A 19,354-nucleotide genomic window follows, 5' to 3' on the forward strand; every position below is an offset into this window, starting at 1 on the left:
GCCAGGAGAAAGGACTTCTGTGGTAAACTGGGACTCACATTCCCAGTATTCTTGCCTCCAACTCAGTAGTCTGGGCTAGTTATTCTGGCTCAGCTCACTGTGTGTCTCATCTGCAGAAGGAGAAAGACAACCTGCTGAGGGGTCACTGCTCCTGCAAGGTAACACACAGAAAGTACTTGGACTTGTTTCTGCAACTCAGGGAGTACTCAGTAAGTAGTAATCATTGGGACTTTTAAATTTAAAAAAGTTTACACTTACTTATTTGCTCTCTCTCTTCCACGCGCGTGTGTGTGTGTGTGTGTGTGTGTGTGTGTGCGTGTCTGTGTGTGTGTGTATGTCTGTGTGTGTGTGTCTGTGTGTGTGTGTCTGTGTGTGTGTGTGCCTGTGTGTATTCACACACTCATTTATGGAGGTCAGATAACAACTTAGAGAAGTCAGTTCCCTCCTTCCACTGTGTGAGATCTCGGGATCAAGCTCAGGACATTAGGTTCAGTGCTAAGCATTCCTTATCTGCTGAGGACAGTGTGCCAACATTATTAATTCTCTAATCTGTTTCCTCATGCTAGCAATTCCATGGCCGCATGCACTCTCCTAATACTATTTATTTCTAGATCACATGCAAACCTTCCTGCTATAAGATATACCCATCAATCATTTGCTTGCTTTTACAGATTCCTTCCTTTTCGATCCATGCTTTTCTTTTTTTGTAAATTATATAATTCATTATATACATTTCAAATGCTACTCCGAAAGTTCCCTATACCCTCCCCCGCCCCCATTTTTAAATAGATATTATCTTTATTTATGTTTCAAAAGCTATCTCCCCTATTCCTTCTACCTTACTAAAAGCCATTAGATTACATTCCTAAAGCTAGCCCCCAAGGTCCATCCCCTTATTTAGCCAATTCCTCTTCCTGAGAGTGACTACCAAGATCCAGTATTAAAGTCCAGCAATCAAAGTCCCCTTTGGCTCACCTAATAAACATACCCAACCAAAATTAAATATCTTATCCTAACAGGAGGCTTCCCCCTTTTCCTTTATGAACTGCCATTTTCCTGTGTGCCATGTCTGTCTCCTTTCTATCCAAAGGCAACCCCCTGTGCCCTCTGGGACAAATTACCAATTTTTTAAAAAGTTGCTGAAAATATTCTTTTTTTCCTTCTCACTCTAGCCCCACTCTATCTGGCCCAAAGATTGATTGATTGATTGATTGATTGATTGATTGATTGATTGATTGTTTATTATATGTAAGTACATCGTAGCTGTCTTCAAACACACCAGAGAAGGGCATCTCATTACAGACGATTGTGAGCCACCATGTGGTTGTTGGGATTTGAACTCAGGACCTCCAGAAGACCAGTCAATGTTCTTAACCGCTGAGCCATCTCTCCAGCCCAAAAATATTCTTTCTGATTAATGTGTTAGCAATTTGTTTTTCACTAATTTATCTGGAGTCAGTGTATCCATCCAAGCACAAGAAAGGACATAAGAAGCTACAGAATTTGTGTCTGTACCATGAACACAACACATTAAAATGAGGTGTTTCATTTTAATTGAGCGTGTTAAGTAGGCGAGCCAAGGGGGTTTTTGATTGCTGGACTTCAATACTTTGATAGCTGGACGTTGGTGGTCAGCCTCAGGAGGAGGAAGGGGCCAAATAAGGGATTGGAGCTTCGTGGCTAGCTTTAGGAATGTAATCGCCCTCTCCTGTGTTCTCTTATTCTCATCCTCTATCTCCTGCCTTTGTGTCTTATTCCCTGCCCTCTGTCCTTCTGGGGCAAATAAATCTCTGTGCTGAGAACTTGGTGGGGGGGGGTGTCCTGTTCCTAAGAGTTACTACCATTTAATTACATATGGAACATGTGTCATCCCATATGTGAGCCAGATTAATTGAATAATGATAGAAAAGTATTGAAACAAAAACAATATACAAGAAGCTTGCCCATAAGAGAAAAATATCTGGAAACCAGTGTTTGTGTGTGTCGGGTCCAGACCAATTTGAGCATGTAATTACTTAAGTTTTACAATAACAGAACATTTTGTGTATACAATCCTGTGTCTTATTTCTTAGGATTGTAACTATATGAGTATGAGGTTTTCTTGATTTACTCTGACTAATTAAGTCACTTGATTTGTATGGATTTCTGAGATACAAAGCAATTTATACCCAGTTCTAAGAATACTATTTGGAGCCAGGCAGTGGTGGTGCATGCCTTTAATCCCAGGACGTGGGAGACAGAGGCAGGCGGATTTCTGAGTTAGAGGCCAGCCTGGTCTACAGAGTGAGTTCCAGGAGAGCCAGGGCTACACAGAGAAACCCTGTCTCAAAAAACCAAACAAACAAACAAAAAAGAAAAAGTATCTAAAAAGAAAAAGTGGAAATTATGTTTATAGCCATTATTTAGGTACTATATTTAGCCTATATTTTTTTAAGTTTTTAACACTTTTTTATTGTAATGTAATTCTGCCCATGTCAAATTATTAAGTACTTTAAACTTTCTAATTTGTACAAATCAGGGATGATCATTCTCAGAATTACTATTCCCAGACATATGTGTGACAACTAGAATTCTGTCAATCACTTATAACAGGTTTTGCTGAATATATTGATTCCAGTAGCACTTCCTGGGCTGGGTTCTTCTTATGCAACAGAGGCCTGATGCAGAGAAAATGCCCGACACAGGTCATCTGGAGTCATTTACTTTGTTAAAGTTACTGGGTTTAGATGCTGCCTCTAAGGGGACCATTGCTGATAGGTGACTTGAACAGAGTATATAGCACCTGCGTTTCTTACCTTTGTCACCTACCACTTGAGGCAATCCCAAGTATATTTGTCCCACAGATTCCACAAGAGACTCATTCCTGGAGCCCTGATGAATGTCTGAAGTAGCCAGGCTTGGAAACTACTCAAATACTCATCACCTAATGAACAGGAAATTGCATACAATATATCCACATAGTAGATCATTGGCCGTAGAAACAGAATAAAGCAATGACCCCTGCTACACTCCAGATGACCCTTGAGAAACCCACATATTGCCTGACTCGTCTCTGTGAAATGTCCAGAAAAGGTGGATCCATGGATACAGAGGGCAGATTACTGCTTACCGAGATGAGGATAAGAATGGGATGGGGATTGGCTACCAGTAGGATGGATTTGCTGGGACAGTGATGAGAATAGTGTGGAATTAAATTAAGTAGATAATGGGATGATTAAACCATGCTTCTTAGACAATGAAAACCCACTAGAAAGGATAAGGTTTTGGGCATGTGGTTTGTATCACAGTAAAGCCACTTTAAAAGGCATGGGCTTGAGCAAACGTGTGAAAATCATTGCGCTGTAATTCACTTCCTGGTATGTTTTGGCAGTCTATCCTTGTAATAAGTCAGGGTTTATTCCTGTGGTTTCCATTTCAATTTACCTGTTCTTTCTCAAAATTTAGCTGTCAGCAGACCGTGATTCATTTTGTCATAATGAAGAAGGAAACTGATCAGGCCCTGAAAGCAAAGAAGTCAACCCACAGTTCAGGATATAGGATGCAGAGCCTTCTGCTGCTCTCGGTTTGTAAAATCACTGGCACAGGTGGTGGACACCGAGGAGGAAGGTGGCTAGAGTGCCATCATGGGCAGCCTCCAAAACCCCTGTGGCAACGTTAGCCTTTATGAATGTGGAAATGTTTGTCCTTTTAATTAATTCATTCATTCATCCACCCACCCATCCATCCATCCATTCATATATGTGTGTATGTGTGTATGTATGTGTGTGTGCAATATGTATATTCACACATGTATGTCTGTGTGGATATATCTGTCATGTGTCTGTATGTAGAGCCCAGCAGTCAGTGCCAAGTGTCTTCCTCAGTCTCTCTCCACTTTAGTTTTTGAGACAAGTCTCCCACTGAATTGACTAGGCGAGCTATCCAATGCGTTCCAGGGTTCTACTATCTCCAACACTCCCCTGTCCTCCAGACACATGTACAGCCTTTTACCTGAGTACTGGAGATCTGAACTCAAGTCCTCTTGTCAGCACAGCAAACACTTTACCTACTTACCGGAAACCTGCCCGGACTTAAGGGACCAGAGCTGAAGCGGACCACAGCATTGAACGAAGGCCAAAAGACCGATCATCTTCTGCCTTTTAACTCTCTCTAACTGTACTGGGGACTGGAAGCTGATGGCTTCTGGAGACTTAACACTCTCTTGCTTATTCTAGCTGAAAATCGCTGACTCACTGGCTTCTTTCCTCTTTATCTCTCTGTACTTTGTAAATCTCTATGCTTTATTAAATCCCAGAGACTTAACTCTCTTATTGTTCCATGCTTAAATAAGTGCTGAAGACTTAACTCTTACTGTGCTGTGCTCAAAACTTAACTCTTGTTGTTCTGTGCTTAAGTAAGCTCTGAAGACTTAACTCTTTATGCTTAAATATATACTGGTCTCTTACTCTGAAACTCTCTTATTATTTGTGCTTTAATAAGTGCTAAATCTGGAGAATTAACACATGATGTTTAGCAGTGGAGGATTAAGTAAAGGATTAATTGCTAGGGCTTCTTTCTCTGATACCCAGGAGCCCCTTGCTGGTGAGAGGCTCTTGAGCTCTTAACTATTTATGAACCAGAGAGAAGAGAAAAGGAAAGAAAGAAATTCATCTATATAGACAATGTGCACAGGCACATACACATTCATATATACATACATTCTGGCTTGGCCTGACCACCTGTTTCATCTACTCCACAAGTGCTCATGTATAGTTACACATAGACAAACAGACATATACATAATGTATACATTTGGTGGATAGATGGATGGGACAGAGCCCCCCAAGTCAACAGTGTATTTCTTTTCTCTGGCCTTTTTATGGACAAAATTTCTTAGAAAATTACCTCCTAGATAGAATGTTACACAAAAAGGGAGTCAGAGAAGGATGTTAATATTAAGTTCAAACAGTGTTTCATTCTGTAAGCTCATTATAAGTTCAAAGCAACAGCAACTTTTCTCTGAGTGTTCTGAAGAACAATCCATGGTGTAGAAGCAAACACAACCAGAGAAGACACAAAGAAGTGTCCTATTGGGTTTTGGTCTGTAGTGTACATTTTGTTATAGATGAGGAATCAGAGTGAGGGCAGAGACTGGGCCAAATCCTTGAGACTTTTGTAAGGGAAAGGGTGAAAGGATTATGGCCCCCGGAAGCAGATTCAGCTTCTCCTACAGGGTCCCCATGAGCCCTGGGGGTGTGAAAGAGGAGTTCACTTCCTCCCAACTGTAGGCTGCTAGGTCAGTTGGATGATCCTACGCAGTAGGTCCAGTCTTTCCAAGAACTTACAGAATTCCCCAAAGCACACAACAGAACAAGCTTATTCGTTTCTTCCTTGTTCTAACTTGTGCCCGCGATGCTCCTTTACGTTGAACAGGCTGAACTTGTTGCGTTGCAGCCACAGGAAACACCCACCCCTCTTCTCTGCTACCCTGTTTTAGAGCTCTCCACCTCACCCCGATAGAACCGGATGCTGATCTCATACTCTGTCAGGTTATTCTGCTCTCAATGACCCCCTGCACGGTTTCTCTGATTCTCCATCTCAGGAGCACTGAAGTCAACGTGCAGCCCGGGGAAACAGGTGTGCATGGGGTGTCTTGCTTCCCACTCCCTAAGCCTTTCCCAATTCTGAAGTTCTCTTACCCAGTTCCTGCTTGCTTAGCTAGATGCATCAGATGATTGTTTTGAGAGGAATGAGAGTTCACAGGTCTGTAAGGTTTTTTGTTTGTTTGTTTGCTTGTCTGTTTTTTAAGGTCTGAGGCTATTGTAGTGTCTGTGGGCAAGCATTATTAATCACTCTCTCATTTAGTATACATACCACTGCACCAACTGTTTCTGAAATCCAACTCAGAGCATACCATCTGACAGCTGCAAAGGACTTCATGAGCACTGAGTTATGTGTCAAGTGCTCAGGGACCTCTGACAATCCTTTCCCCGCTGGTCTCCACATAGGCTTGGACTCAGTGGTCAAGCTGTTCTCGCTGCCTCTCCATTTCCTTTTGGCACCCGCTAAGATCTCCCACCGCTAAGACATACACTTATGTGCTTGCACACCACTCCCATCCATCCCTATGATGATCATGGAATTTCAATAATTGTTTTCCCTGTTTGGATCTCAAATTTTTCCAAGTATGCCTGGGTTTCTTCATACCTTCATCATATCTCCATTCTTTTAATATCATGAGACTAACTGAGGAGCACAAATGTTTGACACTGAAACATGACATCATTCACAAAGTTATCATTCCAGAACAATATAATCAAGTTATGAAAATCAAAGTCTCTCTCTGGTCATCTCTTTCTGTCTCTGTCTCTGTGTGCCTCTCTCTCTCTCTCTCTCTCTCTCTCTCTCTCTCTCTCTCTCTCTCACACACACACACACACACACACACACACCTTGTGTTTTAAGTAAGTCATGATGTTGGGTTGAACCACATTCATGGCTGCCTGGGCCATGGGTTGAACAAATCTTGGCAGAGTGGTCCACAGACTAGCAGACTGACATCTTTGGGGCTTATGTAAGAGTCAAGCCTTGTTCAGAGAGATCTATACAATAGTAGGTTCTCAGATGAGGACTGTCTAAGAAACATTGTAATAATACAATTAAAAAATACAGCATCTTAATTTCAAATACTAAACATATTTCCATCACCATTCCAGTAAATTCCATTAAAGCAATTGTAAACCCTTTGATCATATTTCATCAGGTAGCCTAATAAATTGGAGTCTAGGATTTCTTCTCATTTCACAATTACGTTTTAGGAAGGGACCAACACAAAATTGCCAAGCCACTAACTATAGAGAGGTACAGTCACAGTCATTGAGCCAAGGTAAGGCACATGAATATGTTACTGTTGGTAGAGAAGGTACAGGTGGGAACAGCCAGTAAGTGCTTCGCATTGTTTCATAACACCCCTCATTCTTTTTTTCCTGGAACTGTTCTTTGTGAACAAAACAAACAGCAGAATGTCAGGGCCAAAAAAAAAAAAAAAACAAAACAAAACAAAACAAAAACCACCTTAATTTCCCCTTGGCTCCTTCTCAATCATCCTCCACAATGTCCGCAGTACTGTAAGTGGGAAACAGGAACACCAGACCTGGCTGTAACTCATGAATGTTAGGGGCCTACCTAGACCTTAGCTCTAAAGAACAGTATCTCTGGAGTGGTGGTGTGTGTGGGGGGGGTGAAGACAGATTAAATGGTGTGTTTGGGTGGGGGAGGGGGAAAGAAGGCTTTCCTATTGATAAACCTGGTAACTAAACATTTTTGAGTTTCTCCTGGTTATGGCTTGAATCTCCTACTTTGATATATTTTAGAAGTTTGGGGGGTCACTCATTATCTAATCTCACCTGATTTCGCCTTTTATTTGTTTGTTTGTTTGTTTATTTGTTTATTTATTTATTTGGTTTTTTGAGACAGGGTTTCTCTGTATAGCCCTGGCTGTCCTGGAACTCACTCTGTAGGCCAGGCTGGCCTCAAACTCAGAAATCCGCCTGCCTCTGCCTCCCAAGTGCTGGTATTAAAGGTGGGCGCCACCACACCCGGCCTTAAATTATTATTCTGTGTATGCGTTTTGCCAATATGTTATGTCTGTGATTCATATGAGCGCTTTGTACCCACAGAGGCCAGAAGAGGGCGCCAGAGTCCCTGGAAGTGAAGCCACCTTGTGGGAACTGAGAATTGAAAGCAGCTCCTCAGGAAGAGCCACCCTAGCTCCTAACCACTGAGCTACATACCCTGGCCTCATCTTTTACTTCTTGGCCTCTAGTTATGCATCTGATTGACCTTGTTCCAAGGCTGGTCATTCTCACTCTCGTGTGCTTTTATTTTTGTCTTGACTTTGGATTTTTTTTCTTCTTGCTTTATATATTGCTATATATTCTCTACTGAGTAAATTTATTTTAATTAAAAAGGATTATACAGGGCGACATAAGGCGATTTTCATGAACGAATCACTGTACTTTGAACATATTCTCCCCATATTTCACTGCCCTCAGTTTCATTTAGACTTTCCTCTGACCTATCTTCTTATGTTATTACTTCTGCTCTCATTAGCCTTATATCCCTACTAGTTCCCGCCCCTCTTGACTCAGTGAGAGTCTTCTTAGATCACTCACGTTAAACTATCTCCCTATGAGTCACACAGTCTAGCAAGGAAAAAGCTTTTTTGCTTTTTTTGTTTTGTTTTGTTTTTGTTTTTGTTTGTTTGTTTGCTTTTGTTTTTCGAGACAGGGTTTCTCTGTGTAGCCCTGGCTGTCCTGGCACTCACTTTGTAGACCAGGCTGGCCTCGAACTCAGAAATCTGCCTTCCTCTGCCTCCCGAGTGCTGGGATTAAAGGCGTGTGCCACCAAGCCCGGCTGGGAAAAGCTTTTTAAGAACCCTTGACAAGAAGCTGAATCTCTCCCCACAGTACGGTGATTACATTCCTCTCTTAAAACCATAAAGAATGGCTTGGGGGTCAGAGTGGGACAATAAATACAATTGTACTTATAAGACGAGCAGCATTGTGTTTGCCTGCCAGGAAAGGGGTCCTGTAGAAATATCCTACAAAGAAATGACGGTCCTGGTCCTTCGAGTCAACGCTGCGCTCTTTGAGAAGGTTCTCCAAAGCCCGCACAAATTTCATACCAACAGGAGGAATCCCTTCTGTTCAAATTGATTGATGATCTCTCCCACAAGCTCCCGCTGGAGCCCACCAGGCCTGATGGTAATGAAGGTACACTCACCGTTGGTCATGTGTGCTGTGGTCTGGGAGGGACTGAATGTTGTGAAGACAGTCTCGGTGATGCTAACAGAGACCAACCCCACTCACTCTAAGCCTGTGACCATCCGAGGAGACTTTTGCATCCAAGTTGGTAAGAATGGTTCTGTAGAGAGCCCAGCTTGTGGTTTCAGCCCAAGGAGCTGGTGGACTTCAAGAGTTGTGCACAGGACTGGATCTATGAGTGACAGGAAGGCCCCTGCTTTGCCACCTTCTGACCCCTGTTCCCACAGGCAGGGGACCAGCAACTCTAGATATTTCTGGATCTTCCTTTGGCCTTTAGGGATCCTCTGGGAGCTGTGACTCCCTGTGTAGTGTTAAGTACCACTATTAGATTAAAATGTCTCATCGCCTGTGAAGAGAAGGAGGAGGAGAGGGAGGGGGAGGGGGAGGGGGAGGGGGGGGGACTCAATTTAGAAGAGAAACTAAATTGACAAGACCGAAGTGTTTAACCACCAGGCAACAGGGAGGGGTATGATGGATCCTTAGAATGACAGTTCACTGCTAAAACTCTTCCTTTCCCCATCCCCTATCTCCTTTCAGTCCTAGGGACAGAAGCCAGTGTCATGGGCAAGAGCTCTGTCACTGAGCTACATCCTAGCCTTGGAACCTCACTTTCTTTTAAAGGACTTTGAATGTCATTATCTTTCATTCTATCCATCTATCTGGATCTATATCTATCTATCTATCTATCTATCTATCATCCATCCATCCATTTATCAAGGGTGCCACACGGAGGTCAGAGGACCACTTGCAGGAGTCGATTTTTACTTTCCCTGGGATTAAAATCCCATCCCAGCTCAGATCCTAGGGCTTAAAGTCAAGTGATATAAGCCCCTGAAGTCATCTCCCCTAAGCCAGTTGAGTCTCAATTTCAATTTAAATCCAGGAATTCAATTCAGGATCATGTCCCTCACTAAGATGGACTATTAGGAAACTGGAAATGAGTGAACCATCCTCTAAGAATCAACTAGGTATTATCTCTGCTGTCCAGAATATTACAGTCTGCGAATTAATCCGCTTCAGTTAGCAACATCAGTAAACATTAAAAATAGGAAAGGACAGAAAAGGATCCTGTCTGGTCTTGCATTGTGCAAGGAGAATTCTATGCTAGAGCTGGGCTGGAGCACCAAGACCCAGAGGCTGGAAAATTCATGGGAGCTTCCTGGAAGAATGGATAAAACCGTCTCTCTCCCAATTCCGGAAGTATTTCTGCTGCAAACTCTCAAATTTAGCATCTAGGGATAATAAAGCTAAAAGCGGCGGAGAAGGGCACCCTCTGGCGACAATAGCAGGACACAGTGGGAGGAAGCAGCGCTAAGATGGAGTACCACCCCAAAACAAAGCTCCCTGGGAGCTGTAGTCGAGCCAGGTTGCCTGGGTGAGTGCAGTTTCCCGCCCTTAGTGATGTGGGGACCCAGCGAGATGGAGCTCACTTTAGGAAACAGCGGGGAGTCCCCCAAAGGACTAAGGTATTCCAGCCACACCCGACTAACGCTGCAAATATGTAGGAAAGAGAGTGAAGCAAGATATTTTTAATGAGTAGCCCTGTCTAGTAGTAGATCCCTCAAAGCACCAAGTGTGGGTAGGGGTTACATCCGGCACCCGGCAGTCAGGAGTCATTGGCCACGCACCCTTCGCCAGCGTCCATTCTGCCGAAAAGCAAGTTCTGGCCTTCTGCAGTTAATGCTTTTTTACCCATCAGCAAGATGCACCAAGATGAGACTTAGAGGTAGGTGGTCGTCGCTCTTAAATGTGGGTGGACGCAACTTTTGTTTTCCTGGGCTGTCCACTAGGGGCGCGTGGTGGACTCTGGGTCCTAAGCTATATATCTAGTCACTCTTTTATCCAGAACCCACCCTCAGCTCACTCAAAGGCTTTCAAAAACAGCTTTTTTTTTTTTTTACTTCCGGTTGTTTATTTGAGAAGGAATGCACCAGAAATTACAGAAACCTTTTTAATGTCCCACAACCTCTCAACTCTGTAAGTCTATTAACATGTTATTGTGTAATGGTCTCTCCCCCTCCCCAACCTCCCTGTGTTCCTCAGGTTTGGTGTTTTAAAATGACAGCTGATGTAGGAATTCCTCTCTGTGGAGATAGAGTGGACACAATGAATTTCTTTCTTCCCCCCCCTCCCCCTCCCTCGCCCTCTCCCTGCCCCCCTTCTCTCTCTCTCTCTCTCTCTCTCTCTCTCTCTCTCTCTCTCTTCTTTCTTTCTTTCTTTCTTTCTTTCTTTCTTTCTTTCTTCCTTCCTTCCTTCCTTCCTTCCTTCCTTCCTTCCTTCTTTCTTTCTTTCTTTCTTTCTTTCTTTCTTTCTTTCTTTCTTTCTTCTTTCTAAAATATTTTCTGGATTTAAATGTTGGTAAAGGAAGAAGAGAGGTAAACGTTAGAAGTAGGGACTGGGAATCTCAAATTAGGGTGCAGTTCAGAGATGAAGAAGGCACAATGAGGTATTTGTGTCCTCATGAGGAAAGTATTTGGGAGTGCTGAAAGCAAGCAGTGTAAATAGCATCAGGACAGCAACTGCTCAGGAGGCCATGCGCCTGAATCACACTTATACTTCAGTAAAATGTTAACAAAGACTCCGAGACAACAGAAGGAAAAATTAGAACACGTTGGCACCCTGAGAAGTGTGCTATTCAAAAGAGTAAGGCAGTGGCTGAAAAGACCATGCAGGAGGAGATAGGACCATCAAGATACTCTGAGCATGAAAAATACACAGGGTCATAGAACAAGGGTTAACAAACTGCCACCCGGAGGCCAGCTTGCTATTTGCTTCTATAAATGAAGTTTTATTGGATCAGGTGCTCTCTTACGCTGCAACAGCAGACTGGACTAGTTGCTCACAAAGCCAGAGAAAATATTTATTATTTGGCCCTTAACAGGGTCCAGAACATCATGATGGCCATGGTTCAAATTCCTGGGATGCTTGAAACATGAGGGCTAGTAACTACTCGTGACTGCTAAAGCAGGGACACACATGGTTGTTTGCTTTGCCGCTGTTTAAAAGAGTTCAGTAGTTTTCCTTTGAGATGTACTTTAATTTAACAATGAAAACGGTTCTAAAGTAAAGGGCTGTCTCTGGTCTTGCATTCTTCTAGAAGAATATCTGTATACTTGCTGCTGTCAGTTGCTTGTGCTAGAGAACATGGTAAACTCAGTTTTTAATGCTCAGAAGAAAATGATAAATATATGAGGATATCACCATTGTCAATCATCTGGGGATAGCTAGAGGAGACAAATGACCTTGATGGAGAGGTGCAATGACAGACTTTGTCTATGGCACTCGAGGGAACTTTGTGTGCTTCTACAAAGGGAGATGTTTACATCTCTACCCTGCTCAATTCTGAAAAAGGAACACACCAATCAAAGACAGCCTTCTGTACCTGATGTCTGAAAAGCGCAAGATGCATTTTTATAGTATCATGATTCTGATATGAAGGGTATTTATTTACTTGTTTTGAAAAATGCTTTTGACTGATGTCTGTCCCTTAAGATTTTCAATCTTGTTCCATGGGTTTAACAAGTAATCCTGCTTACTGATAACTGAAATCGGGTAAAGAGATTTTTGAGTCTTGACAAGGAACAAAAAGATGGGCAGCAGGCTCAGATGAGAGAGAGAGAGAGAGAGAGAGAGAGAGAGAGAGAGAGAGAGAGAGAGAGATGGGCACTGCTAAGATGCAGTTTCATGGCGTTTTCTCTCTGAGATCACTCATAGATGCAGAAGGATTTGATTTGTTGACAGCTGCTGCTATTATTAGAGGACAATGTTGGCGTTATTTCTTTGGCCATCCTTCCAGAAATAAAGTATGTATTGTATTACTCAACATCCGTTTCACATTCGAAAGGCATTCTGTGTTGGAAGGCACTTGCAAGGCTCACAGGGCAGTGCCTGGGTTAGAACAGAAGCACAGCTGGGGCACATGTGTCAATCTGGCTAATCTCAGTGCTTCCCCGGAATGCCCTTCGATTTGCAGTGTGAAAAAGAAGTAGCCATTTTTACCTTTACGCTAGGAAGCAGGGAGCAAGCATTTCTGTAGTTTCTAGCACATTGTGTTCCTCTCCCTGCTCCCCTCCCTGATGCAGCAGACCTGTAACTGCCTCTCATTCCTCTGGGTCCTTTAACATCTCCACACTCTGGTCCAGGTATGTGCTTAGCTCCATGATGAAGGTTCAGCTTTGCAGGAGATGTTGGGGGCCGTAGGAGCTGCCCTGGGTTCTAGTCTAGAGACATACCAGGCTGTCCTTACTCTCCCCATTTTGTCAGCCTTACTGCCTACCCTGTGGACTTAAAACGTCTGATAATCTAAGCAATGAAACAAGAGCCTTGCAGAAACTGCCTAGGCAGCTCCTACAAGCACATGAGACAAAATTCCTTTAAGTTTCTGTTTCTCTTTCCACACTATCACATAGCAGTAATAAAGAAGTCTGGGAATTAGAAAGCTAACAATCCACTTTCATTTCTGCTGATCTGGCTGTCACATTGTGGGAGTTATTCCTGTAACGCTAGACTCCTTTAAAGTATAGATGTTTTCCCAAATGTTCATCTTACTTGCTCTCTCAGCTCCAGGGCTACCGGTTGACTTGATTTTATGCCTAGGTATGTCAGATGCTTCAAATAAAGGCTGTCTGCAGTGTGCAGAGATTTCATTGTGACTACAGGAAACAGTGATGGCACTACAGGTCAGAGCATGAGCTCTTGACTCCACCCTGTTCATTTGTACAGTATGTTGAGCTGAAGTGGCTTTGGCTATAAAGAATTTTATAAACATGTTGGTTCTGGGCAGATTGAAATTACCCCATACTTGTAAGGTAGAAAAGGTACTTCTGGTACATCTTTTTAAAATTATTATTTTCTGTGTACAAGTTTTTTATCTTAATGTATGTCTATGCATTGTGTGCACACCTAATGCCCTCAGGGGCCAGAGAAGGGTGCCAGATCCCCTGGGACTGGAGCTATAGACAATTGTGAGCTGCCATGAGGGCAGTAGGAATTGAACCTAGATCCTCTGGAAGAGCAGCCAGTGGTTTTCATTGTGAAGCCATTGCTCCAGGCCCTTTAGGTACATTAAGAGGGTAGTTATTGTTGGAATTGTGTAAGTTTGGTCAGCATTTGTACCACTCTGGAACAGTGCATTGTTAAATGGTGGGGCTTTTTTTTTTTTTTTTTTTTTTGGCTTCTCTGGTTGTAAGTTGACAGTGTAGTTCTGAACCAAGAGCTTTACAGACGACAATGTCAGGTCAAAGGTTGGACACACCTGTAGACACTTGCTCAGCTCACTTAGTGCTAATTCTAGAGCCATGGGTGAAGCAAATGACACCGTCTTATGCAAGCAAGCCCTCTATCCTGTTGGAGTCTCTTGGCGGACATCTAAAGAAAAGATAACAACCACATACATCAGAGATTAAATACAGTAGATGTAAGACACGAGATAGTTCTTGGCTCAGAGTTAGGGAGTAGCTTTTAAAAGGTTGCAAATAGTTCAAAAGAGGTAAAGGAGCTGCAACTCAGGGACGCTGAGTCAGACAGCCCTAGGTAATATCGCTCACAGCAAATACACGGAAGGCTTTGGGTTTTTCTGTTTATGGGGGATTTGTTTTGAGGATAATCTATTGCCTGGAATTCCCCCAACTTATTCTCACTGGTTAGTATTCTCTCCCCCCACCCCCCAAAAAAGGTGGTGCGGAGTGAATGGTGAGAGGATTTATTTTGGCTTATGGTTGTACAGACTCCAGTCCACTGTTGCCTGGTACCACTGCATTTAAACTTGTGGCAAGGCAGGAATATCCCAATGGAAGGATGTGACAGGGGGAAACTGCTCACCTGTGGCTACCAGGAAGTAAGGAAAAGGAAGAGAAGGGTCTGAGAAGAACATCCATCTCCAGTGGCCCATTTCCTTTAAGAATGGTTCTAGTTTCCACCAATTGGCAGAAACTCTATGAAGTTATGAGTCCATCAATTGGTTAATCTATTACATAGGTCAGAGCCTTCATGTTCCAATGACCTTTTTGTTAGGTTTGAAGAAAATTCCCAAGCACTCCAAAAGGCAGGCCCACCTGACTATGTCTATGATGACATCCTGGGCTCAGCTGGGACTAGACAGGTAGACAGGGAGACAGAAGGACTGCTGGTGGATTACTCCCATGGAGCTGTGAGGAGTTTTCTTTCTGCCAGAAAGGTCCACTTCCCTATCATCCCTTACTTCTGGATGATGAGGCATCTGGTTCCCATGGACACACCTGTGGTGGACACCAAAACCACAGGGCTCTTCTAGCCTCTCCCCAGCCACCTAAATTTCCTGGTCGTTGCAGTTCAAGGCTCTCCCCAAACTCCCAGCCCCAACCTGTTTCTCTTAAGAACCAATGAGGGTTCCCCCTCCCCACCCCCACCCCTGTACACCTGATTCTCTCTGCTATCCCAACCCCATCTCCTCTAGATAGCCTTGGGAGTTTGAATACAATTACTTTTCACTGGAGCTATTCAGTTACACTTTTAAGGACCAGCTTCACAGCTGGCAATACTGGGTGGAGGTTTTGGAGAACAAGCCATGTATATGCCACAACAATGAGTTATGATGGGATTACTGGCTGGAAGATGTAGAAGCCTGAGGATAGGACTACTGACTCTCTTTGTTTATCCACATCGGTTGGAAACACTCTGTGGTTTGACCTTTAGCTGGTACGAGTTCAATCCCACCCTTATCTCCTATCTGCCGTCTAGAAATATTTAACCTTAATTATATCATTTTCTTTCCCAAGATCAAAAAGTGTCCCTATCTTCATTTGCACTTCAAGTACTATCAGAGCTTTGGAGACGCGGGAACTGTCTAAAATTCGGTTGGAACTCAATAAATATTGATTTGATGAATACACAATTAGTGAATTTATGGATGGATAGAGATGAATCCTCAAAGGTGGGTTAGTAGACAGAAGGTAAATATGGGTGTGTAGACCTATTCTCAGCCTTTCAGAAAAAATAGAAAGAAGACGGGGGGGGGAGCAATTATCTGTACATTAAGGGAACTATTTGAAACAGCTTCTTTTGATCATGGGTTTAGAGTTTGCTGGTGGCAGTCTAGTTTTTGTTCCTTAAAACAGAGTCTTGTCATGTAGCCTGGCTGCTCACAACCTCTCAATCCTCCTGTCTCAGCCTCCCCAGACTCTGGGATTGCATATGTATGATGTATCACACCCACCCACCTGTTCTCTTTCACTCATTTGTCTCCCAGGAAAACAAAACACTGTCTGCAGATTGAGTACTTTTTCTTCAGTACATAGTTGTTTTAAAGAAATAATATCCCCATCCCTGCTATCCTAATGAGGACATGTTTACCTTCTTTTTATGTTTGCTTTATAGAGCCTCTCATTCTTCTCCTCACAAGGCGGGTAAACTGGAAGCAGAGTGTGACACAAATGTGAGGCACAAGAGATGCTGTGCACCCATTCTGAGCATCATCCTAGCTCTTTAAGTTTCTTTTTCCTTTGTGAATCAGACCAGACTTGGAGGGAGCGCCCTGGTGAGTGCTGCCAGAGGATTCTAGCCAGAGAGAACAATTCTTTCAGGGAGTGGCTATAGTAAAAGCTTGGTTCACTTTCTCCGTTCCAATGGTCATTCCTAAGCTGAAAAAGTCACAAGATTAGTCCTGTGCAGAGTTGGCCTGACACAAAAATGACTTGTCAAAGAATAGCTGAGATTTCAGCCATTCCCAGGTCTGTAAACAAACTTGGAGATAGAGAGACTCGTGGCTTCAGAGAGCTCTGACATGGAAGCCCCTGCTAACATTGCCATCCTGGCTTCTCTCAGTTGAATCTCATATAATCCTTGTGACAGGGGTGACAAGAAGCAGAGGCAGAGAGTACAAGGACACACAGAGAGAAAATAGGTATAGTTTACTTCACGGCTGGGACACTTGAAAATAGCCCTAATTGTACAATTACAAGAGAGGCTACAAGGAATCTTTTAGGCTTTGGGAAAGCAAGAAATCTCATAAAATTTAATGAAATTTTGAAAAATGAACTCTTAAACTAGGATTAAAGCAATAATAATGAAAGCAAATGAAATATATACTGTGCACACATTTTATTTGTAATATCTAATATATTATTTAACATATGGCAATTATATTACTTTACATATAAAATATATACTTAAATGTTATATACTTATATGAGTACTTGTAATTTTAAATGATATTTAAATGAATCACTAATTTTACCTTTCTGTAAATATTTACAAACTAATCATATCTGCACATTATATAAAATTGAAATACATATCGCCTATATAAATATAAAATATGAGACTGTTTTGCCAACAAATGTTTATGCTTTATAGAAGGATGTGTGAAGTACATGATCAAATGGTTTGTTAGAAGTATCATGGAGATAATTTGTTTCCAGAATATGGCTACCAGTTGAAAAAAAGAAGGGTAGAAATATGCTAAACTGTATAGGTCCTGAGTTTTGTCTGGAGTCAATTTGCAGCTGTATTGGTCATGAGTCTGCCAGTACTCATTTGAAGCCCCTGTACTTGAAGGATGGCTGAGACAGGTTCTTCCCTACGATCTCCTGTGCCTGTCTGTGACACAGGTCTCTCCTTTCTTCTTTTTTTTTTTCCATTTTTTATTAGGTATTTCACTCATTTACATTTGCAATGCTATACCAAAAGTCCCCCATAGCCACCCACCCCCTCTCCCCTACCCACCCACTCCCCTTTTATGGCCCTGGCGTTCCCCTGTACTGGGGCATATAAAGTTTGCGTGTCCAATGGGCCTCTCTTTCCAGTGATGGCCGACTAGGCCATCTTTTGATGCATATGCAGCTAGAGTCAAGAGCTCCGGGGTACTGGTTAGTTCATAATGTTGTTCCACCTATAGGGTTGCAGATCCCTTTAGCTTCTTTGGTACTTTCTCTAGCTCCTTCATTGGGGGCCATGTGATCCATCCAATAGCCGACTGTGAGCATCCACTTCTATGTTTGCTAGGCCCAGTCATACTCTGACAAGAGACAGCTATATCAGGGTCCTTTCAGCATAATCTTGCTAGTGTATGCAATGGTGTCAGCATTTGGAAGCTGATTATGGGATGGATCCCCGGATATGGTAGTGTCTACATGGTCCATCCTTTTATCTCAGCTCCAAACTTTGTCTCTGTAACTCCTTCCAAGGGTGTTTTGTTCCCACTTCTAAGGAGGGGCATAGTGTTCACACTTCAGTCTTCATTTTTCTTGAGTTTCATGTGTTTAGGAAATTGTATCATGGATACAGAAAATGTGGTACATCTACACAATGGAGTACTACTCAGCTATTAAAAAGAATGAATTTATGAAATTCCTAGCCAAATGGATGGACCTGGAGGGCATCATCCTGAGTGAGGTAACACATTCACAAAGGAACTCACACAATATGTACTCACTGATAAGTGGATATTAGCCCAAAACCTAAGATCTCCTTTCTTCTTACTGAGCATTTACTCCAAACCGAGTTAACTCAAAAAGTCTTGTCTAGCCCAGAGGGAGAATGAAGTAACATAAGGATTAGGAGTGTGAGAAGAGCCTGAGGCCATCAGTGACTAATGGACTTTTAACCTTGGTGGCAGGTGTTTGAAGACGGGAGAAAGAGGGGTACTTATGGGGGGGGGTAACTTTAGACTGTATTCCAGAACTTTAAGCCTAAAAGGATGATAACAAACTACTGATGGAGAAATCTATCCATACCCTGAGAAAGAAACGGGAAAATATAAGCTTACAACTCACAAATTCCACTCCCCACTGCCCATCCTTACCTCACCCTCCCCTCCACTCCTGTCCCCAGCAAAGGAGCAAGATTGACAGTTTAACCTGAGTCAAAGTTAAGAACACAGTGCTGGGTAACTAAGTGATCCAGGGTTCCTAGTAGTGACAAGACAGCTTAACACTGCACTGTGGGCAATAACAGAAGCCAAGGATGGAGGAATCGTGTGACAGCTTCATTTGCTCATGGATTCAGTTATCTGCAGTCAGTTGCAATTAAAAATAAAATGGTGACTTAAAAATTCTAAATATCAGCAACTCCATTTAACCATGCCACCATGTGCCACTTTATGTCAAACAAAAAGCAAGCAAACAGCCGCCATCACACTCTGTCTCACCCAAGACATAGATCTCCTGTGTCCGGCACAGCCAGGCACTATATACTATCATCTAGCTAATCACTTACTCAAGATCGTCAAGCTGACCATCATATATCATAGTTTGTGTTCAAATAACCCTTATTTTCCTGAAGAATATCACCATAGTGCAACAGTGCCATAAAGCACAAAAGCCATGAAGTTCCTTCTTAAAATAAAAGGAAAAATTATCACATGTATGTATACAAAAAAATGTATACAGAGTTAAGTATGATCCAAAGTCTTAGACATCCACTCAAACCCACGGGGACCTTAAAGTATATCCCCCACAGATATACCTCTACACAATGGTGAATGAAGGAGCTGAAAACGTAGTTTGATTTAGGTCATCTTCCCTCCTTAGACATGCTGTGAAAGCTCTCTGAATCTGTGAGGGGGCCCCTCCATG

General features: G+C 42.7%; 1 protein-coding gene and 1 long non-coding RNA gene across 4 annotated transcripts in view; one reads left to right on the forward strand and one right to left on the reverse strand.

The window, feature by feature from the left end:
* Positions 1–2,795: 2,795 nt before the first annotated feature.
* Positions 2,796–4,237, reverse strand: Gm31417. Its single transcript, XR_386665.2, has 3 exons — positions 4,054–4,237; positions 3,424–3,499; positions 2,796–2,923 (listed from the first exon to the last, which is right to left on the reverse strand). It is a non-coding gene; the product is annotated as a predicted gene, 31417 (long non-coding RNA).
* Positions 4,238–10,057: 5,820 nt separating this feature from the next.
* Ifit2 (interferon-induced protein with tetratricopeptide repeats 2) overlaps positions 10,058–19,354 on the forward strand; it is a 25,985-nt gene continuing 16,688 nt past the window's right edge. The window contains exon 1 of one of the 3 annotated variants that reach the window (XM_006526705.3): positions 10,058–10,530. The gene's annotated coding sequence lies outside the window, so the exon portion shown is untranslated. Of the gene's footprint in view, positions 10,531–10,595; positions 10,782–19,354 lie in introns of those variants that run through there. The other 2 variants (NM_008332.3, NM_001355262.1) reach the window with 2 other exon arrangements.

Source organism: Mus musculus, chromosome 19, assembly GCF_000001635.26.
Source record: "Mus musculus strain C57BL/6J chromosome 19, GRCm38.p6 C57BL/6J".
Taxonomy (NCBI): domain Eukaryota; kingdom Metazoa; phylum Chordata; class Mammalia; order Rodentia; family Muridae; genus Mus; species Mus musculus.